The sequence below is a fragment of the Triticum aestivum genome, chromosome 2B, assembly GCF_018294505.1.
Source record: "Triticum aestivum cultivar Chinese Spring chromosome 2B, IWGSC CS RefSeq v2.1, whole genome shotgun sequence".
Taxonomy (NCBI): domain Eukaryota; kingdom Viridiplantae; phylum Streptophyta; class Magnoliopsida; order Poales; family Poaceae; genus Triticum; species Triticum aestivum.
The window spans coordinates 508847304-508868318 of NC_057798.1; the positions used below are offsets into that span (position 1 = coordinate 508847304).

Consider the following 21015-nt stretch of genomic DNA (forward strand, 5'->3'; position numbering starts at 1 on the left):
AATCAGCGTATATTAACTAATACTACTTTATCCAGTCAATAATGAATTGAAAGGTCGTCTTTAATTCAAAAGTGCATAAGCAAGCAAGGAACGGAAGGCATGCTAACTACACTACTAGAGTCAAGAAAAAAAACGACACTACAAACCAAACTACTTGAGTAAGAATCAAAGCTTATTGAAGATGCTAGAAAATCTATGAACAAGTACCAGGTTAGTAATTCAATTGTGATATCTTCTGCAGCGTTTTCTCTCTGTTGCTATTCTCAGCACTTTGGAAAGTATCTATGCAAAGGAATTAGTATTAAGAATAGCTTGGTTTGGTGCAAATGTAATATAAAAAAGGCATTCCCCTATATGCTGTTAGATGTACTGCAAAAAGGTCAAGTTAAAGAAATATTAGGAAAATTGTTTCGGCTATCTGTGCTATCATTTTTCTGGAAGCTTTTAAGCCTGTTGTCCAGATGCTGCTGCCTAAAAGTAGTTCTTTTAAATTGTTTTCTAGTGGTGTTGTTCTCTGTATTGTTTTTGGAAACAAAGTACTCTGTATTGTTCATGTGCTGAACTTCATAGTTGGAGGTAGCACAGCAGCAGCAGCTACTCTCACCAGGTGCCTTTCGCCAAGGATACCGTCAACCGATTAAACCTTTGCTAATGGTGGAATTGCCAAACCTTTGCCCATGCCGAAAAAGAAGCCAAGTCCGATTCAATAATTACCTTTCTTTTGTCTCTATCTTTGGACTGAATCAGAATCAGATGAAAAGCAAGGCTATCCTTCATTGCACACCTAATGGAAAGCACTGGCTAGATTTCCGATGAAGGAAGCCGTCTACTAACCGGAATACTACAGCAGAGGACAAAACTAGGGACTTCGAAAACGAGGATAGTTTGCCAGGTAGGGATACCGTTGTTCGAATTGAAAAAAGATACCTTTCCCCAGAGAGATAGGATTCGAAAACAAACCATTCATGAAACTCATGCAGGAGCATGCGGTGGTCACATTAATGGACATGCGCTAGCTAAGAGAACTTCTTAAGTTAGGGTACTATTCTATTGGCTGGCTTACTATGGGGAAGGGGAGAAGGCAAGCCGCGTATGGATTGATCCCTAATTCAGTTCTTTTTTCGTGGTTTTCTTTCCATCTCACAACTTCCATTTCTTGAGCCGACCTTGCCCGCAGGAGGTATGATTCCGATCTTTGAATCGAATTGGATTTTTTGTCTTAAAGTGAGGGCGATGAGTGGGGAAGGAAGCTGACGATTTTATTAGTGTGTAAGGTGGCCCCGAGAGCTGAACCAAAGCCGGCCATTTCGAGACCAGGGAGCTTTAACAGTTTCTACTTAAACTATGTGTTCAGATTATGCTATTTTATTAGTAGCTTTCGGTCTCGGTTCGCCCTTACCTCGGAGGGATCAACTACTTCGCTTAGGCAAAAGATTGAAAAAGTCTGTATCTGTCTACATGTGCCTCCGTCTGTGTTACCCCTTCCCCGGAAAGGAGATTATACGTTTAGTAAAAAACGAGAATAAAAAATCAAAAAGAAAGAAGAGAAAGAACTGGGAGTTGGCGCCTACATAACAGGTAGCTTGCTTACCAAGCCGTCCTGGCAAGCTCCTACAGTTCTCTTATTACTCTTGACTTGACTTATTAATAAGAAAACTACTCACTAACAAAATGAAAGACGATCTAGAATCTACCCAAGAAGATAGAGAGTCCCACATACGAGAAAAGGTCACAAATGGAGTTGAACCAAGTAACATTGCAAAGGCATAATGATAGTAGGGTCGGGATATCCCCGCCCTCCGAACCGGACGTGAGGGTCTCCCCTCATCCGGCTCTCCGCAGGGGAATCTCCACTCACTACTTCCCCTAATATCCTCCCTTTACCACATCATGGGGGTTTACAGGAGATCCCAGAGACTCGCTTGGAAAGGCTGCTATACCAAACATTATTACTTAACTACAAAGAAAGAAAAGACTATAGTAGTCACTAGACTGACTATAGTAGTCCGTCCGGCTGCTCTTGCTTAAATCATTACTCTTCATTCTCCCGTGCTCTAGCAATTGCGCTCCCTAGACCACTACCATTTAGTTAGGTAGGGACAATCAATCCATAGTTACGGGAATAACAGAATGCATGGGGATAAAAAAATAGAAAAATGCAGATTTTCTATGAAATCCTTTCTTTCCATAGATGTATCTGGTCTGAGACGGTACAGTACTCTACGAGAGGAATGCAATGGGATGGATGGTAGAGGGCTGCCTGCGCCCAAAAGCGATGATTCACTTGTCCCCTTCTCTATAGGGACCTTGTGGCATACAACCGCCACGACTCCTGCGTTATAGCCGCCCCTTTCTCTCTTTCTTTTGACTGCCTCGTGGACGGACGAAAGAAGGGAAGTTACAGAAGGGGGCAGTGAAGGCTCGCCAAGTAAACAGCAAGCCCCCACCCCGTCAGTCCTGTGTTGCCGTAGCGTGCCCTACTTCAATAAGGTATTACCTCGCCGATTTTAAAGGGGATGGGATTGGATTCATTCACTTGCATTCCTGCTAGCACTACAAAAAGCTCCGGTCTTAATGCCCCTACGGAAGCTGTGCAGCCTTTCCTCGGGTTCGTAGAGTCGGGTTTCCCGTTTACCCACAACGGAGGAGCCGCCCCCACCAACCAAAGCAGGTAGGCGGCCACGGTTCATAACGCACTCTTCGCACAACAGATCCACTTTGAAGTTGACTTATTCACTCGGCCAATCGTCGGAATGTGTACGAGATACCATAAGGGCCCAATATCTCAATAGCACCCTTGTCTAAAGCTTCGAATGAGACTGAATATCCGAAACGCAGGAACGATCTGACTAGAAAGTCATTCAAAACTTGATCGAAAAACCAGCGTTTATTGAAGAAGCTATAGAGTCGATTACAAAAAGTACTAGTTTGAACGGCTTGTTGGAATTGATCCGCTACGAGATTTACATTATACGCTAGAGAAGCACCTGAAGTACTAAACATAATAGGTATTAGTTTTGTAATGGTTGGGGCAGCAAACTCGGATTCGGCAAGAATCTCATTTTTTGGTAGTACGAAGGGGGAATTGGCCCAAAAATTGGATAGGGGTAAAGACGCAGCCGGGTGCCGGCGGCTTATTCAAGTGCCCCCCGAACCGCGCGAAATGGTCGCCTATTACACGGCTCACAAACTCTGCCTGGGGTGGGGCTACCTATTATTCGTAGGCGGTACGTACGGCGCACGCAGGGCCTCGGTTTGCTGCGTGGACTGTCTATGCATTTCCTACAGAGTGTAATGGAACCCAGCTCAGCTCCACCGGGCCAAAAGAAAAGAACAGAACAGCCGGAGGCGAAGAGTAGAGTATAGCCAAGGGGCTTTCATCGTCCGTAAAGGACCTAACGGAAGACCATGCTCCGAAGTGTGCACTTCGAGTTTTGTTTTAAGAACACTTGGCCTTACCCCTTCATTTTGAGCCATGTCTAGGTAGAATCGGCAAGATTGAACCGAGGCCCGCCCGGCACCACCGGGGGACAACCAGACCAACCAGTAGGCTTTCTTTCCGAAGTTTCCTCCCGGGGCCCTTAAATCATTGAATTCATAGGCATAGGGGTGTCCCAGGCAGTGGTTCATTCAATGAGAAAGAAAGACAGGAGGGCAGGATTCGTCGTGTCGGGCTGATTCATTCTGGGAAAAAAGGGGGAAGGGAGTCACCTGAGCTATGCGAAGGGAAGGAAGTCGTGGGCTGAGCCAGAGGTCACTTTTCCCGATCCATCCCGAAGGGTTTTTTCCCTCTCTCGCCCCATCATCGTACCCAGTCCTGCTATCGGCTCAGCCCTATCTATTCATCTCTTTTTTTTACATGGAGATTTTTTGGATCTCTCTTGTTCATAGATCTTGAAAGCGGATCAATAGAAATTTCTCAAAGGATCTATCTATAGAAAGATCTAGATCTCTATCATCATCTATCTCTATATCTAGATATGGAAGAACCCTCGAAGCCTGTCCCCAACGACGATGCCCCCTGGGCGAAAGGAAAGGGGCCGCCATTCTCTTTCTTTCCTCAATCGTTCCGATCATTTCTCTCATTCCCTTTTGTTTGTTTTTTCGGGTTGGTTCGTTTCCTCCTCCTATCTACGCAATTCTCTGTCTTCGTTCGTGATCATCTTAGGCGAAAGGATAGGTATAAATTTTGTGGAGGGGCGGCTGTGAAAGGGCGATTCCCCCTTTTCCATTGAAGTAGGGAAGGGGGTGATTGATCTTTTTTTGAATCAGGCCTTATTGACCAAGTCGTGGTATAAGCTTCATTGCAGATGAAAAGAAGTCCTTGTGAGTGGAGCTACAAGAGGAAGTTCAAGCTCAAGAAATCCTCTCAATAGGGATTGGGCAAGCAAGCTGTTTGTTTATTTGATCTTACCCGGTTGTGAGACGGGACATGAAGTCAACCAAGTACATGTGTGTTTATAGTGTCCCCGGCACCTTCCTCCTAGCTGAGTATGGATGCTGAAGTTAGCTGGAGTGTGGGGCGAGTGCGTGGTAGATGGAACTCCTATTTACCGCATTTCTTCTTGCACTTCCAACTTGAAGAGGAAGAAGCATCTCTCTTTGCATCTTCAATAGATAGGAAAAAGGATCTTGACCTGAAGCCTTCGACCAAAGAAAGGGAGACTTGGTGAAGTCAGAGGTGGTTTTCCTTCCCCAGATTCATGGAAGGACTTTTTGAAGTTTGAGTGAGGAAGGAAAGCGGGAAAGGTCCGATACAAAGGAAAGGGTTGCGAGGCTTAACGATTTAGAATATAGCTGTTGAGGTGGCACCTGTTCCCCCGGGGCAGGGGTATATGCCCGTAGCTTTCTTCTGTCACTTCTTTCAGATCAATGAAGTGGAAAAGTAATAGAGTAAGGCACCCTTGTTTACAAAGAAAGCTGTCACTCCAAGAACTCGAAGTCAAGCATCTTCGGGAATATCCAGATTAGTCTTCAACTAGAGAAAGGATAGGAATCTCCTTTGCTGAGTTTTCTTCTCCAGCGGATGTAGCGGTAAAAGATTCTATTCTTTCCGCGGTCTAGTTACGTCTTTCCTCTCCCTATCTAAAGAGCTCTATTAACATAGACCCTCTCCTGACTCTCTATCATTTTAAGAAAGCAGCAAATCCTTCTCTCTATTCTACTATCCGATCTCGTCTATTGAAAATCGATCTGAAATATGGTCATATCTTCGTTATCCCAATAGTAAACCTTCTTACTTCTCTTCGCATCTCGAAAGACGCAAAAGATCTGTTATTAGCTTATTTATAAGCTGTCGAAGTTCCTTAAAAGCCTTGATTTGTGGCTTATGGCTTACTTGCCTTTTTCTTAAAGCCTATATAGACAGACATAGACTGCGGGCATTCTGGGCATCCATGCTCCTGGCAATGGCAAGATCCGAGATGTCAGTTGCTTGTCTTCAAGCCTCAACCTTATTCTGACTCCTACTAGGGCAATCAGGTTTAAGTTAAGCCCGAACAACTTAGTTTTCCACTTCTCTTCCGACACAAGCTTCTTTGCCAAGCCTTCCCCATCAACTGGAAATCCAGTAAGAAAGGCAAGGGGCGCAACGGCAAGGCAATCTCAAATCATAATGGGAGTTTTATTTAGGTTTATTTAGATAGATTCGCCTTTGGGGTTGTTACAGAATCGGTTCTTCAAGAAGGAGCTCTTAGTACGGTGGATGCATCGAATGCAAGCTGTAAGGAAGAATAATTCTCTTAGCAGACAAGAATGAAATTCAATTAGTCCCACACTTCCCGCAGGAATCGAAGAGTACGCAAGCACATTCATTTAATGGGAAAGCTTTCCTTGGCTAGGCCCCTATGAAGAAAGATGCCAATTCCCAAAAGCAGTAACAATAGCAATAGCAGTAGGAGTAGCATTAGGAATTAAGACTGTCAGGCCTCATTCATCAAAGTAGCAGTCCTTAGGGGCTGAAAAAGAGCCCAGATTCCCCGCAACAAGCTTGGAAAGGAAGAAGACACGAAGGGAGGAGTTCCGCTTAGCCTTTGCTCCTCTTTGATAGAAGTAGCTCTTTTGTTTGCCAGAATGGCTTGTTAGCAAGAAAATGCCTTCTTAGGAAGTGAAGAAGAATACGCCTGCTTGAGAATGCCCTCTTGTTGTTCTCGAAAGATGGAGGGGGGCAGATTTCACCAAGGAAAGGAACTGAACTAATGGACGAGGAGGAAGAGAATATAGAAAAATTGTCGACATTGAAGCATACTATAGATGTTCCAGAACTGCTAAAGGGAAGTTCTAGTAGAAAGGACAACTAAGCGAAAGGCCTTCTTAGAAAGGCAGAGTGACAGGTAATGCCCTATTTCCTAACAGTGAAATCTAAGATCAGACAAGAAAGAAGCTAAAGGCTAGGCAAAGAAGACGAGGGAGAAATCGTAGGTGAAAACGTTGGGTTACCAACTCGGGTGGGTTCTCACACCAAAGTTCCTTTGTTTCGGGCAAGCCCAATTACAAACAAAAGAGAAGGTCGGTCCCGTACTCAAACCAAATCAGAAGGGCGGTACTCACTCGGATGGAAGAATCCCAGGTCGGTCCCATACCCGAACAAAGGCTAGACCGAAGGTCCCGTCCCACGGGTTAGGTGCTTAGCTGAAGGTGGAAGGCGAAGCCAAGGCAAGAGCAAGGGTTGAAAGACAATATAGAAGAATTTCATCTCCCCTATTTGTTCCATTCTCAATGGTTGGTCAAGTTGAGATGAACTACGGGAATCTATATATGGACTTCAAGGTCAATCAACCCATGCAAGAAAACTCGACGGAATTTGTTTTTTGATGGATTCAAGCAAAGAATGAGAAGTATGGCGTGGCTAGGGAAGCAATAGTAGTGGCAGAGGTCGAGCTTTGAGATGAGAAGAGGGCTGAGTCGTCTAGCTTTTATTCCAAAATCACGTATCACCGATCAGCCTATTCGAGAGGAGCTGCTTGCCTTGCCCACTTCAATAAGGAAGACTCCATCCATCTAACCCATATCCATTGGAACCAAAAGCGAGTGGTAAAGTCACCCTTTGGCTAAAAAAACGATTTGTATGCGTGGCGCAACACACACCTCTGCAAAAGAAGAGAAAGAACGGAAAGAAGCAGGCCCACAAGACGACAAGTGGATTGAATATCCTTTGCTTTCGTCACCGGTGCTATTGAATCCGCATTTAGAAGAAAGAGCTCCGGGACTGAATTGCTTTGAGTGGGGCTTGCCCATTAATTAGATCACCTGAGTAAGCCAAGAAAGACGAAAGCGATGGATGTATGTGACAAAGAGAACTTATGAACATGAAAGCCAGCCTGTTCCCTAAATATTTTAGGAAGCGAAGAAGACAGAAAAAAGTTCGGTAATCTTCTCCCTTTGGTAGGCATTTACCCAAGGCACTGATATTATGAGTCTCTCGATTATACGTGAAATAGGGAGTTCGAGGTCTTATTCGTCTTTCTTGGCCTATGTGAATATGAGCCAATTCCGGAAAGTGAATAATTCACTATTGAAAGTGCAAGTTGACGTTCCTGATATGAAAGTGAAAGTGGAGTGAAATCTGGATATGAAGGTTCAAGTCCAGTTCCAATCTGGATATCAAAGTGTTGTTCAATCGTCGAAAGTGATCTCTCTTTTGTTGTTCTCTTTTAGTCCGCTTTTCTTTTTTCTTTCTTTGGAGTCGGGTTCTTAAGACAGGACTGGAAATCGGGTTTTCTTAATATCTCTCTTCCGGAGAAGTAAGTTTGTTCGAGATCAAAAGAGTGCCCTCGAGAGACTAGACTGATAGTAAAAGTAGTGCGCCTTCAGTTGAGGAGAACTGTTCACAAGCAGTGGTTATGAGCTCTTTCTTGTGGAGGTTCAGAATAGGTAATTCCTTCACTTCAGTTGCACTAGTGGATTGAATAACCTTTTCTTTAGTTCTAACAAAGTGCATGTGTTGTTGGTTAATAAAAACACGAGTTTCGATAGGCTGGAGGAAATATACTATAAGTAGGACAAAGAAAGACCCTATAAGAGACCGGAACTCAATACGATTCAACCAATCCAAATTGCCTTGCTAAAGATACCCGTTCCGCTGTTCCTTTACCGGCAACAACTATTGAATAACAACCTTCGCTTTGCTTTCGCATCGGATCTCGGCATTAGAAAATCTAAAAATAGAGTAGATCCTGGGGCGTACCTAATGGTTTCATTGATTTGAATGGATTGATCCGTTGTACCATTGTAGGAATCCTCATCCGATGTACAAATCCCGTGGAGGAAGTGGGGAAACAAATCCAATTATTTGATTTTGATAGGAGCAGTGCTGGTATTGAGGGTTTCTCTATCTCTTCACTCATGAAGTTAATACAAGTGAGGATTGATTTCAGTTATTCATATAAGAAATAAGAGGAATAAATAATCTCAGGGAAGACAGGCTTTCTCGCTCTCGGCACATCTTCGCTAGGGATTCTTCTCTACCTTCTTGCGTTGAGATGCCATCAACTCTTTCCTGGGGAATCAGGTCAATACAATACTCTTGGAAAAGCAAGCTATAGCAGATCCTTGAGTATAGAGAAAAAGGAATGGAGTTTCATTAGCTCTCTGCGCACATCCAGTATAATACCTTTGCGAGCCCCTACGGAAAGGGGTGCCGTGTTCTCTTTACAATGGGGGTGATCCTGGTTTCCAAAAGCTGCTGGTTGGTTGTATCTTTTTCTATTGGCAATCCCCAATCCGTTGCTTGTTCGTTACGAACAAAAGAAGCCGATACCAGTTCTGGTGTTTATCCAGCGAAGGCTCATATCTCTTCCATGTGAGACCAGCGACCTCAGATCATCCCGGACTTATGTGCTGGAATAGCTTCGTTATGAGTTGAAGCAGCCTCAGCTACTATTCCTACTAAGGAGGAGTCGCCTTTTTCAATTCCCTCCCTTTTGCAATCCCATGTTAATGTAAGGAAGCTGCTTTAGAGTATTGGCAAAAAAAACATTACATGCAGGTCCAGATCTCCTTGCGTTCGTTGGTGGTTGACTACCGGGAAAGGGCAGAATAGCAACAGTGAGGAAGCATACCACCCAAAGCAAGACGTGAAAACCTTCTTCATATCCAAAAGCCCCTTTTAGTCAACTCTGACCCACAACTAGCGCTAGGGAAATGCTATTCTCGAAAGTAAGGGATTGAGTGAGATATGCAGCAAGCAAAGAAAAATGGAACCCAGCAACCCGGAAACTATAGAAGCCTATCTAGCTTATACGATCACAGAAATGAGAGAAGGAGAACGAGAACATCCACGGAAGATAGTGATTCCAGATGGCGAGGGTTCTTTCCCTATCAATCTGCCCTGACCCATCAAGCTATTCAGCAGCAATCCAGCCAGACTACTTTAAAGGGTGCCACTAGACTCGGACAGAAACATAGCCCTATGACAAGTATACCCATCATTCCTATTCAAGGACTGGTCCAATTCTCTTCATTCACCATATTTAAGGGGATGCTTGGGGGCCCATGACATCCTTCCTAAACAGGAGCTATTGATCCAACACCTGAGCCATATTTATTGCGAGGAGCAATCCGGTTGCTAAAAGAGGAAGAGCTTCTAAGTTCGAGTCCTGATCCCGAGATCAATGGGTTTCCACTTATTCCCGGACCGGAAGTAGCATATATGAATTAAAGGGAGATCTAATCAACCGAGCTGGGTGAGGATTCCGAGATTATGTATTGGTCATTGGCTACAGGTGAATCTAATTAGGTTCGCTGATCATCCAATATGACCCGCATCTGGTCGCGCATTAATTAAGTGGTGGGCTATACAAGTGGGAAAGTACGGGCAGTTGCATGTTTCCTTTGTTTCAAAACAATGTGAAAAAGGCGGGTGTGATGAAGTTGGGAGGAGGGGGCAAGGTATATAGAATGTGAACAATGGGTGGAAATCGGAGAATAGTGCCAGAACAGCCGTTGCACAAATATGAGAAATCAAGGGTTGTGGATGGTGGAAAGTATCGAGTTGTTCTAGTTCCTGGCCTTGGTGGTTGGCCCATGCCCGAGGGATACTATGGCGCATCTCTTTCTGCGGGAACTAAACAAGTTGCCAATAATAATAGATATCCCATAATACTTGAGGGCAAATCCGGGATGGGATATTCCTTGATTACAGAGGCAGCAATTGCAGGCTCAGGTGTGGCTAAATCTACATCAATAGCAGGATCAGGATACGATGCTTACTCGAAAACAATATTCCCCGGTTTCTTACGAGATAAGATATGTATGCCGGTCCAACTAAAGGAAGGGTGGTTTTGAGCTTGGGTTTCAGGCATCGGGCTTTTCTACTGATTAAGTGCGGTGCGCATCTAAAAGAGTGGAATATCCCGTTCTGCTATCAAAGAAAGAATCGAATCCACCGCTTTTCTAGCTAGAAAATCCCTTGCCCAACAGGAACAGGATCTCTTGCCGGCACCGGCACGAATCGAACTGCGGATCAGGCGTGTGGAAACGAATCTCTTGGATGCTCTGGGATTGGGGAAGCGAAAGCAGTTATCGAGTCAAGTCAGGAAAGCAGTCGAGCTACTACGGTACAAGAAGAATCTGTATTCGCAATGAGAAATAACATATGTAATCTGCCACCCAAAACAATAGGAATAGGCTTGCTTGTCCGCTCTTAGATCGGTTCATAGCTCAGGCTTTGGTTTCTAGCAGATGTGAATGAATTCATTTCTACTCTACTCCGGGGAATGGCCTGTCATTCGTACATTCGTATTTGTATTGGATTGTTGGAAGGAAGCAGTTGGCATTCTCGTTCGAAGGAAAGGTACTTGTTCGAGGAAAGAAAGCGTATTAGTGCTCTGGGCTAATCGTTCGGGTAGAAGCTCGTAACAAGAGCAAGCATTGGAGAAAGCGTATGTACTTGTTCTCGAGTCAGGAAAGCACTTGTTGGCATTGGCGTCGGAAAGTAAAAGCAAGCAAGTAGTTTCGGCATTGGCTACTACTTCTTCCCCATGGGCCAGGTTCTGTTCTCGAAATAGCATAAGTGATCCTGCGAAACCGGTGATGCCAGACCAATCAAGCGTATCATGTCGACTTTCGAATCCGGGACTTGACTATCCTTGAGATAGCAGTTCCCTGGTCAGGAAAGCGGAGTCACTAGAACGATATGAGATACACGCACATCTCGATAAGCCAATCCCAATCCCTTCAACCCAACCTTTACCAAAAGGGGAAACTGTAACAACAATGACCCTGACTCGGATTCCAATAGGGCTTCTGCTTCTTCTGCTTGGCAAGGTCAAGTATATACACAGTCTAAAGCCACAAGAGAAGGTATGATAGGACAAGTGTCGTTCGATGCCTTGTAACCATTTCCATGTTCTGGTCCGGGTTCTAGGTCTCAAAAGAAGCATTGGCTGTGTTGATCTGTCTCCAGGTCGTCTATTTGAAAGGCAAAGCTCAGTGTGTTCGTTCCTCTACTATACGGAATCCTTGATATCTTGCCTTGGTTCCGACTCTAAACTGTTCTAAACAGATTCTTTCTGCATACTGATGTTGGCAGTTATGCCTAGGTGATAGATGTATGTTGCTGGATTGGAAAGCTATACGATCCCTTTTATTCAATTATGACCGCTGAGAGGACGGCGCAATAGTATCAATTACCTTTCCACAATTGTTTGAACGGTAGGTTCGGAGGTAATCGTATAGATGATGAGTAAATATCCGAGATTTGGCCAACAACTTAACTTGCAGGCTTTCAAACCTGCTCATACGGTAATGGCGAGGGGTTTTGCGGATCCCTTTCTCTATAAGTTTCGGTTGATAATGACTTAAGGTGAGCAACGAACCTCCAATCACTTTTTCAGGAATACACAGAGAGAACCATCCGGCTGCACTCAACTGCAAACTAAAGGAACTCCTAACAAGCAGGGGAATTTCTCCTTTGTTACTGGTCGGGACGACCTAAATCCTGTGGTCAGTTCGGACAGGGGCATTACAAACGAGCTATGCTCTATGATTTCGCTTTGTTTACACGGGTGAGTGACCTACACCTTCCAATCTATGGTTTCACCCGCGAGGTAGAACTTTCTCTAAAGCTTCTTCGCTCCGTAATACACTTGCGCCTTCCTTTATAACCATGCACTCCCACTACTTCTTTAGGACATGGCTGACTTGCTTATCACAAGTCATCTCCCGAAAAGGCAAATATCGAGACTGAGATGCTACTTGGAGTCTTCATTCTCTAGGGCAGAGCTCACTACCACTCATTATCGGAGGGAGACGTAATAATACTGAGCTATTCTTCGATTTCCTTGCTTGCGAGATCAAAAACTGGGTATCGAACAAAGAAATCTGCTCACGGTACCTCTTACCTCAAAACTTCTATTGGATCTGGGAGAAGAAGAATTCCAATTTCAATGTGCTCATATCCAACTACCCGAAGGGACGATATCAGGAAAAGCAAAAGGTGCATGGGCGGTTTCAAGTTGTTTTGGTTGCGCAACTTTTGATCACTGTGTCAGCCGAGCACTAACGCTTCTATAAAGTGAGAAATCATGGTACCTTCACGTCTACCTTTCCCAAGGGCTAGTTCAATTCCAGAGAAATGCAAGCAATCGTACTGGACTCCCGCCGCCTGCTAGGCTCACTATACCAAGTTAAGTTCCTCCAAAGTATTTTCATCATCGGTATCAGCAGAGTCACAAGATAAGGGATAAAGATAGTAGCCCATAGCTCCTTTATCAATTTCCTTCTGAAACTTAGCAGGGTCTAACAATGTTGGAGAAGTAGTATTGCTGCTGTCATAAAGAATAATGGTTTCTTGCCCATTGTGACAAATACTCATTGTTCTAGCCTTCCAATCTAAATTGATTGGACTGTGACGATATAGCCAATCATAACCCAGTATAACATCATTGCTTTCCAATTTCAGTAGCTTGAAGGTGTCTTGAAATGTGTGCCCTTTAATAAGTAGTATCTGCAGTGTAAGCTCCAGTAGTTAATTGACCTCCTCCAGCCACTTTGACAGTAAACAAATGTTTCTGACTCTCATATCAGTGAAGCCCACACCACCATAATCTTTAGGGGTGCATAGGTGTTCCCATCTGACCATGTGAAATTTCTTCTTCTTAGTCCCAGTAGAAGTGATTTCTTATTGTATCAACTTTTTTCTGTATTTTGACAGGCAAAGTGTAGCAACCCAGAAGGTACATAGGGACATTTGATAAACATGCATTGATCAATATATCTCTTCCTCCATAAGAGAAATGTTTGCACTGCCAAGAGTCCAACTTCTTTTCTACCTTTTAATGAAAAAAAATCATTAGAAGAGATCTTGTCTTTGCTGATTGGTAATCCCAGATATTATATTTTATTGGAAATTTGCCTATCTCACAGTTATATCAGCTACCCTCTGCTCCTCCTCTACACTCAACCCTACTGTGAAAATATCACTCTTCAAGTAATTGACTTTCATGCCAGACATTTCCTCTAAACAGTAGAGAAGGAATTAGAATCCAGTAATAGACTCCATGTCATTATGCAAAAAAAGCAAAGTATCAGAAGCATATTGCAAATGACTAATCCCCCCTGGTATCAGATGTGGTACCAAACCTCTAATCACACCTGCTTCCTTAGCTCTATCCAGAATTGCAGATAGTGCATCACCTACTAGGTGAAAAAGCAAAGGAGAAAGAGGATCTCCTTGCCTCAAACCTCTGAAAGTAGAGAAATATTCTCGCCAATCTCCATTCATATTCACACACACTTTGCCTCCTTCCACTGCTTGTCTAATCCAATCTATCCACCTGTCAGGGAAGTTTTTCCTATGCATTACCTCTGCCAAGAAAGGCCACTGAACTCTATCATATGCTTTTTCAAAGTCCAACTGAAGCAAAATTCCTTCAGAGTGAGAGGTTTTCAACTCATGCAAAACTTCATGAAGAATTACACATCCATCCAAAATGTACTTCCCAGGAATAAATCCAGTCTGAAGAGAGCTGATTACTTGTCGAGCCAGAGGAGTAAATCTAAGTGTCAGAGCTTTGGTAATAGCTTCAAACATAACATTTAGAACACATATGGGTCTATACTGTAGGATACTATTAGCATCCTTAATCTTTGGCAGTAGAGAAATGACACCATAGTTTAGTCTGGACAAGTTCAACCTGCCATGATACAGCTCCTGAAGCATTTAGATTAGTATATCTCTCAACTGAGGCCAAAAAGCTCTAAAAAGCTAACAAAGAAGCCATCTGGACCTGGAGCAGTATTTGGTTTCATGCTTTTCACCACCTTGTCTATCTCTTCACTCATGAAGTTAATACAAGTGAGGACTGATTTCTGTCATTCATATAATTCAGAAGAGGAAGGCCGGTTGAGTGCTTTCCGCGTAAGACTATTGAGTTTCCAGCTGATTGCCCATATTTTCCAGGATAGGATTTGTCCACTTGATTGAATTCATGTCATTGAAGCAATGAACTTGCTAGCCAGCGTGCCAAAAAGGTTGCTGACTTTGGGTACACAGAGTAGTGGCGAGAAAAGGGCTTGCGACTCAGCCGTTTCGCTTGATTCGGACCTTGTGGTTGTAGTCACAGGGTACAAAGATAACCCCACAACCATTTGTTGTATTCTTTAAGTCAATCGCTCGTAGTATGTGCTAGAATGAGATGAGATCCAGCTCAAAGGTGAAGACCTCATTCTTTGAACCCTCCGGGGCAGTTCCTGTTCTAGCTTCTCTATCTCTAGCAAGTGATACGAACAACACAACATCTTCTCCGGTCGTAGGTCGGTAGGGCTTGCCCTGGCTAAGAAATGGAATAAAAAATTCCCGGTTTCTTGACTGTTTCTGAGATTATTTACCTTTATTTACATGAAGATGCACGGTCTCTTACACTTTTCCTAGCTTAAGTTGGCGGATTGGTAAACAAACGGCTCTGCAGCTCCGTTCGCTTCAGCACCACTCCCTTGCTTCTTATCGAGGTCGGTGCCAACAAACAAGTCCCATTCGAGCAATGGAATCTACATAAGAATGTAATCACTGTTAAGTATTCCACTCACTGATGCCCAGGAAAATGGGCCTCTGAAGAAAGCAAAGACAATATCTGTTGAGGGCGAGCCCCACTCCCGAAGATACCTGATGATAAGTATGTTATCGAAGCATTAAAGCGAGAATTCACATCTGTAAAAGATTCCCACATTCCGTGAGATTCGTTGCCTACCAAAGAAAGGTGCAAATAAGCCATTTTATTAGATTTTGCCTCTGCTGATCCTGCTCATGCTTTTTTTTCTCAATTGGTAAAGTCTCTCAGCCTTGCAAAGTGGAAAAAGAGATGGGCGTCGGATCCATGTTTCGCTAATCCCGAGCTTGGAGAGAAGTGAATGCCCGTGGGGAAACGAAGAAGGCCTAGGGTTATCTATTGAAAACCATGCATGCCCAGATCTATTACGAAAGTTGGAAAAACACAATGGCCAAATGCACTTATTTTCGAAGAAGAATGAGGCAATCGATCATCCGGACGAAAGGGATATGGAAAGTGGGCTTGTTCTTCACTCTATAAGTAAATATAACAGGCATCCATGGTTAACAAGTAGAGACTTCGCCTTTCTCTAAAGAGCCCAGAGGTCCTGCTAAATAAGATGTATTGTGAGCACAAGATGGACCTGAGCTCCTCTCTTAAACCAAGGCATACTCTACTGGCTTTCCCGTGGAAGTTTTAGAAGGAGGTTAGGTTAAAGATAAAGTGGTTGAGCAGTGAGAAGTGCACCGGAAGTGTACTTCGAGCGATGGGAAGCTAGCGTGAAAGGTGCTCCAGCTTGCTTGCTTGGTCAAAACAGGCTTTAAAGACAGCTTTCTCTTTCGCTATCTTACTTGGATAGTTTAGGCTTTCTTTTCCTTCCTCATTCACCAATCTATCATGACCGTCTTCTTTTCCTCCCTGAACTTATTTGAGTTGGTTTCGGTTGGTGAAGTCACCGGTATGGTATGATGGTTTAGTACCGTGCTCCTATAGTCCCATTGCCATCTCTTGGCTTAGAATTTGACACTTGATCATCGGTCTTCTAGGTCAAATGGGTGTCATCCCTTCTCAGCTTCTCACTTGAAGAACTATGAGATCTCTTGGTTCCAAACGTTAGTTATCCTGTTCTCGAACTTTTTTTTGCCTGCTTTGTCTCAACGAAAGCTTTTAGCCCATCCAGCTCGAATGAAGCTAGCTCTTCCCCTATAATATGCTTTCCTTCGGGGCAGGTTCTTTAAAAAGAAAAGAAGAAAACGTGAGACCGGTTGACTTCTCCGTCCTCAGCTTTTTGAATTGCATGGTGGAGTTAGGGCTCCCATATAAAACGTATAGTCAGTGGGTTGAGTGCTATCAACCAGATAAGATGCTGATAGTCTCGCAGAAGTACTTAACCTTGAAGATCAAATAGGATTTACCATTTCTAGATCAGACCCGGGGTCAGTTCGAAATACGACTCCCGTAAATAGATCTGGTCGAGGAAAGCATGTTGAATATCCGGTTTCATAAAAATAACTACATTCTCACATTTCTCGATCAGAAAACTAATAAGATAAAAAACGCCATCATTCTTATTTTAGAGAGGTGTCCCCAGAAGAAGATTTCTTTAGTATTAGCTGAATGTCTGACTTATGGTAGGAAGCTGTAGTTAGGGACGCCCCTACTTTATTTACAAGATGAAAGAGATCCGTATCAAGAGCTTATTCTTTTGGCTTTAAGCATGGTGTTTTCATTCATTTGTAACTATATAGATATATAGCCCTTGCAACCATGTCCCGGTCTACCCTTTTCCCTGATCTTTGGACCCGTCCACTTAACTTGAGCTTACATCTTGACCCTTGTATGTAGATTTCTGATTTCCTTCGCAATGAACAATCTATTCTCCACTTTTGAATAAAAACACCAACCACAACCGACCCAATAGTACGAGTAGGCGGCAGTGAAAGTGCCACAGCCAGGGGAAGTGCCAGAGTCTAGAACCGAAGGTGGTTGCCACCTGATAAGATCCAAAGCGCAGCAAAGCCCCACGAAAGCAAACAGTACGGGTGGAGGAGTTACCGTGGGCACCGTGTTGGTTCAATCTCTCTATAGGTAGTGTGAAAAACCCTCAATTCAACAGTTCCTGTTGACGGTCCCATTCCTTACTCTCTTTTTCAACTAACTTAATTGTAGTCCGCATTTCATTCTGCTGAGGATTTTGCGTATCACAGCTTTCGATCGACCAATACCCAATCCGCTATTAACAAGCAGTTGGATAGAGCTTCACCAGAGGGATTTGGTGTAACAACCCCCTTTACTGCACACTCAATTATAAGGAGATTCTTTCAGGTTAATGCAAAACGAAGTTCTTTTCTCATAAATCAGGTCAAAATCTTGAAATCATGCCAAAAAACGGGGGGGGGGGGTTACGCAACTTTTTCCAGTGAGATCATCTATTCCCTTCTCTTTGGCGGATTCAATCATGCCTTGGTAATTGTGGCTTGGCCTAAGCGCTCACCTGAGAGTCCAAGAAAGAAGGCAAAATAGCTATATAGAGCCCCTCCCTCGAGTCGAGGAATGAACAAGTAAGTTAAGTAGAGACAAGGAAGAGGGGAAATGCAGTATCGTTATGTTATAGCAAGATCATCAGATCATGGGTGAAGCAATCGATCATCAAAAAGTTCTTTATTAGCCGGCGGAAAGCGTGGTAATTCATTCATTTCATCGGAAAAGGATCGAACTGGAGTCATCGCATTGTTTCTAGATCTTCGATACCTCTATATTCTGAAGAATAGGTCCTAAAATGGTCAATCGATTGTTTTCTCAACGGGAATCAAGGAAATGGCAAGGGTTTGAGTATAGCGAGCAGAGGAATAGTTTCCTTTATCAAAAGAAGCCTATCGACTTGGAAACAGAAGATGTTGTAACTTAACTGCACCCTTCCTCTTCTGCCGATCTTTACAACGCTATGCACATCTCCTTCTTAGTTTTGAAAAAGAAAAGGGCCTCTTTCCTTTTCCCAATACTTGACCAAGATTTATGTTTAGTTCAGTTCCAGATTAGGAAGCAATAGATGTTCCATTGGCCGAGAAGGAAACCGGTAAGCAGATTGAAGAGATAGATTGAATAACATGCAGATTCCCCTCATAACAGGCATATAAATAAGTCCCATTAAATTGATTGATAGACTACGCATCGATGGTGTCGAGTCAATCCTTGTAAGCTAAATACTACACAACCCTCCTTAGAGGGGGAACCTTAGAGGAAGAATACATATTACTTAGAGGACGGATGATGGTACATAGGCAAATCCTCAATCTATAGATGCTTTAGTGCCAGGCAGGCAGAGCCAGAGCCGTGTCGGGCAACGAACAACTCGTTTTTCGGAAGATAGTTGCGTTGCAGGTAAAGCTAGCAGTAGTTGGAGCTAAAGCAAGCTAGCTATAGGTGTTCGGATAGTTGTGTTGATAGAGGGTTTTCTCCCAGGAGACATATCGATTACACACAAGAACCTAACTCTACTTCTTTTATCCTCCTTACTGCTCCTTATCTCATTTCTCCTTTTATTAGCACAGCACCTTGTACTCCTTTACAGAAGCTGTATCGCTCAGAGCACAAATCGTTGTGCTCCTCACTGTTCAAGAGAGTTCTTGCCCTTCTCTGATCGGGGAAGGTCATTTAAAAACACTAGATCAGCCCATTTCAGTTGAAGAAAAAAAGTGATCCACCTAGAATATATGATCGATACCAAAAGATTGGATGTCATTTCTCAACACCAGCTTCTCACCTGGAGGAGGGAAGGGAGATATGAGCATAGCGATAGCGGTATCTTTTCCTCTTTTGATAGAAGCCCACATGCCCACTCTTCTACCCCCCCCCCCCGTACCACAGGGTATCAGGGGCCTCATGATCTCCATGAACAGAGATCACTACACAGGAAACAACTATATGAAAAACTTGCTTGCTTCTTCGAATCTCGAAATAACAGAACATATAGACAGTGTTTTTGTGATTTTTCCATTCTCTTCGGGGAACCTATAGAAAGATTATCAGACGGCTTTCATGATATTATGCTTCCTTGCCCGTGTGGAACATGTGTGAGCATTATGTTTTTCCAACAAGTGATCCGACTGGAAGAAGTGTTATATGAGGACTTCGAGATCAAATAGAGAATCTGTCTCTCCATTTCTCGTGAGCCACTTATTTCTCCGAAATCAGAGATCAGAGTGATTTTCCTCCTTTTTCCCAAATAGTCGACGGTCTTACACCATTGGGATACTTCGGATAAACTGGAGTACATATATGAGAGACCGGTGCTAAAACCTTTTCTCGAGATATCTTCCAGATTCTTAGGGTCCTTGCTCCGGATCTCGCCCCCCGGTGCGAAAGCAGTTGGTTCCGTAGTTTGAGAATTCTACTAATTCCAAGTATTCCATTATTATTATTAAATAAGAGAATATAAAAAGTAAAGAGGAGAAGACATAACCAGAAGAATTGTGAGAAATAAGTTAATTTATCAAGTTGAGGCATTTCGATTTGGATTTCAAATAAGAAAAAAAGGATTTTGTGTAATTTAGGAGTCGTTCGAAAGCATCAAGAGGGAAGAACTCAGATAGAAAGGCAGGCGAAGTTGGCGGCCAACCTAATTCCCCTCCCAGTTGTACCCTTGTGCATCCCCTTCGTAAACGATTTCCACTGGATCTGGAGATTCCCCGGGGGCCCCCGAATCATCATCTTTGGACCCCGAATCATCATCCCACCTTTTACGCTTCCACGAAGAAGACGGGCGTGCCTCATTCGCCCCATCATTGGCTTTTCTGCTTTTAGGGGATCCCGTGGAATGAGCCTCCTACTCTTCCAAAGGCGCATCGGGGTCGGGAGAATCCGGTTCACTGAGCTCGGCGCGGCAAAACCGCTTCGCCAGATTGGTGGCTATTGCGACGAATTCGCTTGCGTCCCCGGCTTCCGTATAATCGGAGAAGATTTGTTGAAGAGTATCTCCTCCCTCACTATTCCACAATACATGATTTTTAGTGAACGATCGCGCAGATTCACCTTCCTCTAAAGGAAGAGGAGTGCCTACTTCGTGAAATATTCTTTCAACCTTGGAAGTCAACTCCGCAATTATGTCTTCGGGATGGGCGGCGTGCGCCATTTCCTGCTGGAGGTCTGGTAGTCCGCCAACAGGAGGTTGGTCTATGGGAAAGTCACCCCCGTTAGGAGCATTGGTCATGACGAGAACATTGAGATCCGCGACATTCTCATTCCCAAGATGAAAGGCTATTCCTTGAACTCGGAATAAGACAACAAATGCCATTATTAGTACTGTCAACGCAAGACCAAACGATGGTATAGCAATGAACAAAAGAATGACACTTGGAAATATGGTCTGAATAATATGGTTCTTCTCCGGCCCGCTCTAGACTCTTCTTCAGTCCGGAGACTTCCGCAGTATGAGAGGCAACAGTCGCTACAGACGCCTACTTATAAAAAAAAAGAGGGAGAGATGCCATAAAGTAAGTCTCCTGCGAACATATATTTGATCCTCTGTCCGGTTCCTTTTTTTCACCGAACAGTTCATCAGGGGCTACTACCTATACTATGACACTCTTCGAAACCTCAAAAAACATACCTCAAAGCCTGTTATAAGGCTGATGCAGGCTTCATTCAGTCCACTCTCAGCAGACTGAATCTTCTCAATCACCGCACCCATAAGGGCACGGTGTTCTTCAATGATGGAGGCGCTCTTCAGCACCGCCGATAAAGTATCCGGCACCTTAGGTTGGACAGAGGTTGCCGGTGGAACGAGCACACCCCCTCCAGCCGAGGGAGGCTGCCTGCCTGATTCAGGAGCCATGCCGGTCTCCGAAATTGTGTCCGGCTGGGGGTCGGATTCAAGATAGCCCCCGCCGTCGACGTCCATGGGAGCCTTTCCACTCGTGTGTCCGACCCCTGAAGTTTGACCTCCTGGCGCTACCTTGACGATCTCCCCCCCTCCTTGGGATGGGTCCTTCTAGGACGATACCTCAGTATCATTCACATCTTTTGGGGA

General features: G+C 44.0%; 1 pseudogene; it reads right to left on the reverse strand.

Annotated features, from left to right (window-relative positions):
• Positions 1-18988: 18988 nt before the first annotated feature.
• LOC123041523 (putative ATP synthase protein YMF19) lies at positions 18989-19665 on the reverse strand (annotated as a pseudogene).
• Positions 19666-21015: the final 1350 nt, after the last annotated feature.